We start from the raw sequence: 9,388 nt of genomic DNA on the forward strand, positions 1-9,388 counted from the left end.
AACCAATCCGTAATTCAATCTAAAATCCCTCATTTTTGCCAAAAGTTCATTGAAATTCACTGAAAACATGTCTTCCACGGTTCCAAAGAAAAACAAATATCATTGGCAAGAATTTAAATGCAGCAACCTACTTGATTAGTGAAATGCGATATATTTAAGATGTTGAATTTAGGCAGCATCTGAACCTTTAAAAACATTTCAATAAAAACAAGTATCTGTTCATGTCTTCTGCCCATTTCTTACTAGATTGTTGGTTTTTGGGGTGTTGATTTTGATCAGATATTTCCCCAAAGATGACCTACACATGGCCAACAGGTACATGAAAAAATGCTCCACATCACTTGTCATCAGGGAAATACATATCAAAACCACAATGAGATACCACTTTACACCAGTGAGAACAGCTGACATTAAAAAGACAGGAAACAACAAATGTTGGAGAGGATGTAGAGAAAGGGGGACCATATGATAATTGGAATATTAGCCATCAGAAGAGGTGAATACCTCCCATTATATTGATATGGATGGAACTGGAGGGTATCATGCTGAGTGAAATAAGCCAGAGAAAGACAATTATCACATAATTTCACTCATACGTGGAGTATAAGAAATAGTGAAGGGACCATAAGGGAAGGAGGGGAAACTTGAGTGGCGAAAAATTAGAGAGGAAGACAAACTATGAGAGATTCCTGACTCTAGAAAACAAACAAAGGGTTGCAGAAGCAGAGGTGGGTGGGGGGATGGGGTAACTGGTGATGGGCATTCAGGAGGGCATATGATGTGATGAGCCCTGAGTGTTATACTATATGTTGGTAAATTGAACTTAAATTAAAAAAAAAAAAAAAAGGAAAAAAAACCTCAACAGCAAAACTTTTTTTTTTTTTTTTTTTAGTTTAGCACTATTTATTAAGTGATCTCAGCTGTTGTTGTAGCTGCTGCGTGTCAGCCTGTTCTTAAAATATAAAATGCTCTTCTAACTCCTCTTGTCCAGGACAGAAGGATCTTACAGGTAGCACACCAACAGAACAAAAGACTCTGATGATGCCAGCTTCAATGATGGTCCCATCCAGAGAAGGAGAGGGTCATGGCATATTCAACCATGGCTTCCAGAGGTTTTGAAAAAGGAGCCTTTGGGGGCCCAGCCTGGCTGGCATTTTGATGCTGTTGGTGTGGGGTTTGTACTCCATAATGGTGTTGGGAGGGAGGTTAAGCACTTGCCGAAGCATATCCTGGATGTAGGCTATGGTTGCTTGGTCACTGGCAGTCTTATTCCATATTGAAATAATGTCCTCCTGAAACCAGACCACAGCCCCACAGATCATCTCCCCAACCATGAACTGTTCCCCTAACATGGCCAGGATAAGATTCTCCCAGCAACGGGATGCCAAGCCCTTCCACAGTTGAATAATCCACTTGCCACCATTTTTATTTGCATCATCCTCCCACATGGGCTTAATTCCTTTGAAGAGATGGAAGTCACTGTGGCCTGTCAGGTCCCGGGGATGTACCATGTGGCTATAAAACCTCCAGATGCCAGTTCAGAGGCACAGGTGCCGATCTGTTTGATATTCTGTTCATAGCTCTGTGAGCTGGTGGGATGGCCGGGGTTCTTCTGGAGTTCCAGAAAGTATAGTTGTTCTGCATGGGATGCTCTGCTGGGACAACACCCTTCCTCTTACTGCTGCCCTGACTTTTGTCTCATTCTGTTTTTTCCTTCTCACCATCTTTCTGTGTGCTATTTTCCTCATTCTGATCATGGTCTCCACTGTCATCATCTTTCAATGCATCGAACTTGTTGTTCATCCTCTCACCACCGCCGTCGCCACTGCCTCACAGAGTGACTTAATAACAAAACATTCTTGATCACACTCTGGTCTCCTGAACTCTTGCTTTCTCTCTACAGTAATTTTTTTTTAATTGTCTGAACTTGTCTCCTCTCACCTTTTTTCCAAATCTCTTTTGTAGTAATGTACTTTTTCAAACGATATATAGACTGGAACAAAAATCAAAATAATAAAAGCAATAAAACTTCAAAATATGTGGGGAAATAGTGAAATAAAATTGGCAAAATATTAACATTGTTGAAGCTGCATAACAAGTCCCTGCAAGCTTATTATACTATTCTTTTTATTTTTATATATGTTTGAAAATTTTCCATAACAAAATGTTCAAGGAGAAAATTGTCAAGAAGTGATGTCAATTAGATGGTAGAGTAGTAAGTCCTAGACCCTCCTTCGTGCCATAAACACACCAGTTCCACAACAATTCATGGGAATATTTCCTTTCCGAGAAATTCAGAAGCTATTTGAAATGCTCCTGCATCCCAGGTGAATGTAAAACCAGAATCTCAAAAGCAGGTAGGAAGATTCTGGACAGCCACTTGCTAGAGTCCCTTCTCCAGGTGCAGCACCAATCAGGGAGAGACTCCCTATCTCCCAGCTCCACCCAGGGGAAGAAAGTGGTTGGCTCACAAGTCCAACACCCCAACCTTTGCTAGAAGACTCCACACAGGACTGGCTTCTGTCTTGCCACTCTTGGAGCTCTCATGGATCCAGCCGTTTAGCCAACTGAGGTGGCTGGGGCTGGTAGATGCCATAGATTATCCCTTCTGCTCAGTAAAGAGTGAGTGGATTAAAAAAATCCCAATCAACTTCCCCTAGGAGAGAAAGAGTTGATGCGGGTGTCTTGTGACCCATTATCTTCAGGGCTGTGCAAAGAACGGGCATCAGATTTGCATCTTAGATATGGCATCTGAACTGGCATCTACAAAGCTGTTAGGCATGGCCTAGTCCAGCCACGTGGGAAGAACACAAGTGGGATTTTAGGGACAACATAAATGGGTGTTTTAAACAGGTAGATGCCATAGGATCCCAACCTATGGATGAGCACAAGTGAACAGATGAAACCACAGCTCCTGCGTCTTCCTTGGGAAGGAAAGAGCTCAGAGAAACCCTTAGAATCTCTGTCAGGGCTGATTGGTGGAGATCTTTTGTACAGGCCAGGCCATAATTGCTGACAGAGATGCCTGCTTGGTCTAAGGTACAGACACCAACACAGAAAGTCAAGGAAATTGAAGAGTCAGGTAAAGATGTTACAAATCAAGGAACAGAATCTGCAGAAACCAACCCTAATGAAACAGAGTTACATGATTAACCTGACAGGAATCTTGGCATTTTCCCAAAGAAGACATAGAGATGGCCAACGGACACCTGTAAGGTGTTCAACAGCACTTACCATCAGGAAAAGGCAAATCAAAATCACAGTGAGAGATCACCTCACACCAGTTCTAGTCCAAGATGGCAAGATAAGAGTATTCTAAAATCACCTTCTGACATGAACATACAGAATCTAGTCACAGAGCAATTCCCTCTGAAAGAAATCCAGAAACTACCTGAAGCAACAATTACACATCTGACAAATGAGGAAATACCCACCCACATCGAAATGGGTAGGAAAAACCGAGACGCTCACCAATAAACCTCACTCCCAGCACATGCCATATAATTGAAAGTGAACTCCCAACTCCAAGCTTCTCCCTGAGGAGTTTGGATCCCACATCTAGTGCCCCAAGTTTAAAAAAACCCACCCGAGGAACAGGACCCCAAAACACCTAGCTCTGAATGTCAGCTGGTCTTGCATCTGGGAGACCCATAATATTACAGCAAACAAATTAACAGTTCTTAAAGGGCTCTCTGTGGCTGTAGCCCCAAAGCTCAGAGGTAGCAGGCAAAAAAACACCCATTCCCCAGTGCTTTCCTGAACCAGAATTTATTTGCATCCCTTAAAAAGTGCTGCCTGACTGGCAGGCTTCTCATATAGCAGACACTGAGAGGCTGGGTGTGATACTCCCCAGACACCAGGGAAGCCTGTGAACCTTCCCTGCCCTCTTCATCCAGCCCATTCCAAGTCACCAGTATCTCCACAGAATGAGCTTATACACACACCTGATGCCTTAGCTTTTTTTTTTTTTAAGTTTTTGTTTATTCATGAGAGAGAGAGGCAGAGACACAAGCAGAGGGAGAAGCAGGCCCCCTGCGGGGAGCCCGATGCAGAACTGGATCCTGGCACTCTGAGATCTCGACCTGAGCCAAATGATGCCCCAGCTTTGTGGATATGTACCCAGAAGTGGGATTGTTGAATCATTATGCTCAATGAAATAGGTTAATGACAGACAAATACTGAGGGATTCCATTTATATGAGGTATCTAAAATAATCAAATTTGTAGAACCTGAGAAGAGAATGGTGTCTGCTCAGAGCTGAGAGGAGGGGGAAATAGGAAGTTGCTGTTCAAAGTATATAAAGTTTCAGTTACATGAGTAAATTCTAGAACTCTGTGTACAACGTTGTAACTATACTTAGCAATAATGTATGTGCACTTAAAAATTTGCCAAAGGGGGACCCCTGGGTGGCTCAGTCCATTGAGCGACTGACTTGACTAACTTTTGGTTTCGACTCAGTACAAGATCTCATGGGTTTTGAGGTAGAGCCCTGCATCCCACTTGATGCCCAGCAGGGAGTATGCCTGGAGATTCTCTCCCTCTGCCCTTCTCCCTACTCATGTGGGGGACACACATAGGCTCTCACTCAATAAATAAATCTTTTTAAAAAATTGCTAAAAGGATAGGGGCAGCTGGCTGGCTCAGTCAGAAGAGCATGCAACTCTTGAACCCGGTGTCATGAGTTTGAGCCCTACATTGGGTGTAGAGATTACTTAAAAACTTAAAAAAAAAAAAAAAAAAAAAAAGGAAAAGAAATGTGACTAAAGAAATGAGAGCCAATTATTTAAGCCATTTTTTCAGTTCAGGTTTTTATTTATCCTGCAAGTACCATCTGGGGGGCTAACGTTCAGTGTGACTTATAGTCTGGAGAAGAGAGGGGGCATGGGAATGGATTTCAGGGTCAATCATGGAGGATGAGTCCTGGAAAAGACCCTAGACTTTCCACTGGAACCATAAAGTAACCTACTCTGAGATTAAGTGTATAAACCTCAAAGCTTCTCAATTCCTGATTGGATTAATGTGATTTGAACTGCTGGCTCACTTCACTTAACTGACTGCTCTAATGCATTATTTTTTTCCTGGCATAAAAACAAACTATTTCCAAGTCACAACTTATTTCTGGTATTGTGGTTGGTTGTGTATTTCAATAGCCAATCTCAGGAAATATCTCAAATCTTAACATGTTAGACTATAAACAAAAACTAAAGGAGACATATGTGTACAATCTTGTCATTACATTTAGTTTTCATAGTAAACTTGATAGAAAAATGTACAAAACTGTTAGAATTCCAATATTTAAAGTGCACTCTTGATAACTACACTGTGACATTCAGTGCTCATGGTGGTGTATTTTGTTTTGACATTTTTTATTTTGGTGAGATTATTTCATCTTTCTTGTTCAAGGCAAATTTAGCATTAACACTTATTCAACTTAATGAATTTATTTTTGCGTGTTTTAATTAATTTATTTGAGAGAGAGACAGAAAGTGGAGCAGGGAAGGGGCACAGGGAGAGGGAGAGAGAGAATCTCCAGCAGATTCCCCACTGAGCCAGGAGCCTGTCGTGAGTCTCTATCCCACAACCTTGAGCCAAAATCAAAACTTGGATGCTCATCCAACTCAGCCACCCAGGTGCCCCTCAACTTATTTTTTATCTATTGCCTGAACTGACACAGGAAATGTAATCAAGTCAAATTTGGTTTGTTGAATTGAATGCATGTGTATTTTCACATAAATGTTATCAAGTGACATGCATCTCTGGAGGGCTCCATTTATAATCAACATGTGTTCAGCTCCAATGGAGAAAGCTGATGGCACTCTAAAAGCATAACTGTACTAGTTTCCTGGCTCTGTCACAATTCATTTGTGCAAATTTGAACAAGTAAATTAAGATCTACAAGCCTCAGGCAGCACCTGGGTGGCTAGTCGATTGAGCATCAGACTTATTTCAGCTTAGATCATGATCTCAGGGTTGTGGGATGGAGAGCAATCTCAAGCTCGGCACTCAGTGCCAGGTCTGATTGTCTTTTTCCCCCTGCCCTTCTCCCACCTGGCACATGCTCTCTCTCTAAAATAAATAAATAAATAAACAAACAAACAAACAAACAAACAAACAAACAAAATCTTTAAAAAAATATCTTTAAGCCTCAGCTCCATCTTCTATAAAACGATAAGATGCATTCTTACCTATTATAAGTGTTGTGGGAACTTTGTGTGTGTATATGTGTAAATATCTGCCACAGTAAAGATAATGGACTAGACAAGAAGTGTTAGCCAAGATTAATGTACACTGATGAAGAAAACACAAGATTTGGTCTCTGCTCACAAAGTTCAAATAATCACACAGGGAAGGTACAGTGGGCTGAAAGGTGGCTCTCCAAATGATATATCCATGTCAAATTCCTGGAACCTGTGCATTTTACCGTATTTCGAAAAAGGATAATTTGAAGATGCAATTAGTTTAAGGCCTGGAGATAAGGAGATCATCCTGAATTATTCCTGTGGGCCTTTAATACTATGAGAGTCTTTATAAACACAGCAGAGGGATATTTGAGGTAGAGAAGAAAACACACAGAAGTGGCAGAGGCAGGGTGACCACGAGACAACCAATGGGGCGCAATGGAGACACAAGCCAAGAAATGCCTGCAGCTAACAGAAGCTTGAATTGGCAAGAAATTCTCCCACAGAGCCTCCGGAGGGGCTATGACCCTGCTGATACCTTGAATTAAGACAGCTGGCCTCTAGAATGGTGAGACAATAAATTTCAGTTGTTTTGAGCCACCCAGTTTGTGGTAATTTGTTATGGCAGCTCTAGGAAACTAATACAGGAGATGAGAGAAGGCTACATTTCTAGTGGCAATTTATCAAAGAATACCCATTATAGTAAGTTATATCCCTATTTTCTTGCTTCAAATTGCAAAATAGTTTCACCCTTTAAAATTTCACAAATTAAGTCATTTATTCATGCATTTAGATGGTAATTACTTGGTTCTGATTATATGACAGATCAGTTCTAGGGGAACAGATATGAATTATTATGATCCTGAAAGAGCTTATAAAATAGCAAAGGGCATTTTCATGGAATAAAATTAAATGCAATACACAAACCATACCTAAGCCACTTGTAGACTTTGAAGTAGCAATAAATAATTGGGAAGTTAATTTCAAAACACATAAAGTTGATTATTTTACTACAGTAATTGAATTCCTCATGTGTATATACAGACATACACATACATATGTCTCTGTCTTTTCAAAAATAAATTTTTCAAAAATAAATGCTAAAAGTGCACCTGTCAGCATTTTTTAAAAGATTTTATTTATTTATTCATGAGAGACACAGAGAGAGGCAGAGACACAGGCAGAGAGAGAAGCAAGTTTCAAGCAGGGAGCCTGATGTGGAACTCAATCCCGGGACTCCAGGATCACGCCCTAGGCCAAAGGCAGGCTCTCAACCGCTGAGCCACCCAGGCATCCACCTGTCAGCATTTCTAATTTAAATTCCTTCTTGCTCTAGCACAAATGGGTGCTATGTGATTTTTGGAGAATTTAAGTGAAAATTAATTTTCATTAAGGGAATTGGGAAGTTCAATCCTCTTGGTATAAATCTTCTCATTTGGTTCTATTTTTTATTCTCAGAAAGTGAAATGAAAAAAAGGTGAGAGCAAAAACAAAAATTAAGAATTATTTAGTTCAATATTCAATAAGGTGATTATTAGGCAGGATTCATTTTAATTTTTAACAAGGACCAGTTGTAAATAACATTAACAATAAATGAAGAATGGCCGTTTCAGGTATAAATCGGAAGTGGTAAGGGATGCAATCTCAAGCAAGAAGCTATTTGGACAATTATCAAGTCACATTACAGAGGTAACAATACAACTTTCACACTAAGGTGATGACAAGAGAGATATTCAGAAAACATATCTTTAAAATGGCCATTACAGCTTGGTCTGTGTCCAGAAAATATGAATATTCTTGCACATAAATGAATAAATGGTCCATTTTCAAATAGAGACAACATTTAGGGCAATGAATAGCATCTGGGCAGAAAAGATGGAAGTGAAGGATTTACACATTTACACATTTACAATTTAACATGAGCAAACATAATTTATTATAATGAAGTTTTACTTGAAAAAATAATCAAAAATGACTGCAATAGTTACAGGAGATATTAGAAGCATGGATTCATAAGACAAATGGACATTTAAAAAACTATAGTAAAATATTCAATGCTCTGATTATAAATAAAGAAAATTCAAAATGTAAGATGTGAAATACTGGACAATGGCTAATTTCCTACTCAGTCTAGCGTACTTTATAAAAACTAGTGTGGGACTCAGCCTCCAAGGAAGTTGCCAATGATCACACAAATCAACAACCAAAAAACAAAGGATTATGCCAGGATGACAATTTATTGCCCTAGCCATCAGTTCTAATCTAATACTTTTACCACAAATCAGAGTAATTTATTCTATATCATGATCCAGTCCATATACACACACCTTTCAAAAAGTATCACTAAACAATTCCTAACCTTACTACATGTGATGTTCTCTGATATTTTTTATTCAGGCGCCCCCACCTCTTTAGCATTCTTGCCACATACATGGGAAATATCACTAACTGATCACTTCACTCTTATCAATAGGACTGGGCATCCCTTCAAAATCCTTCATGGGATAGCCCTTCAGACAGCAAGGGTTATTAAGAGCCACCAGCACTGCAATCACTTGGAAATCCCTGAAATTTAATTCTTTGGGAGGTCTCTAAAATAAGACATTCATTAGAATCCTAGAGAGGTATTTTCATTACAGTTAAAAGTTTAAGCTTCTAATCAGAGTGGTCTGCATGGTAGTGAAATAGGAAGCCCCAGACTATTTTTCCCCCACAGAAACAACTTAACAATAACAATTGCCTTCATGAGAAACCCAGAAACCCATTAGGAAGTTCCTATACCTCAGATGAGACATCAACAAGAGGAACAATATTGAGTCCAGTACGAAAATGTGTGGCCTTTACTCTCCATAGACCCTCTCCACAGGGCAGCACTATAACATTGGGAAAAACTTCAGTTCCCAGCTTCTGACTGGGGAGGAAAAGAAAAGAGTGAAACATATAGCCAACATTCACTCTTCTGACTTCCCCAGGGGCTGCCTAAAAGACTAGTTTGTCTTGCCTGAATCTAAATGTGACAGGAATGTGAAACAGGTTGGGGACCTCTGAAAAAGAAGTCAGACCAGACGAAACAGTCTGCAAAAAAAGAAGAAGAAGAAGAAGAAGAAGAAGAAGAAGAAGAAGAAGAAGATCGAAGCCTCACACTTCCGGCTTTCAAAACATATGACAAAGTTAACAGGCACCAAGATGGTGTGCTACTGGCATAAAGA

General features: G+C 39.9%; 1 pseudogene; it reads right to left on the minus strand.

Annotated features, from left to right (window-relative positions):
• Positions 1 to 1,082: 1,082 nt before the first annotated feature.
• On the minus strand, positions 1,083 to 1,823 carry LOC112919056 (eukaryotic translation initiation factor 4E type 2 pseudogene; annotated as a pseudogene).
• Between the last annotated feature and the right edge of the window lie 7,565 nt (positions 1,824 to 9,388).

Source organism: Vulpes vulpes, chromosome X (assembly GCF_048418805.1).
Source record: "Vulpes vulpes isolate BD-2025 chromosome X, VulVul3, whole genome shotgun sequence".
Lineage (NCBI taxonomy): Eukaryota > Metazoa > Chordata > Mammalia > Carnivora > Canidae > Vulpes > Vulpes vulpes.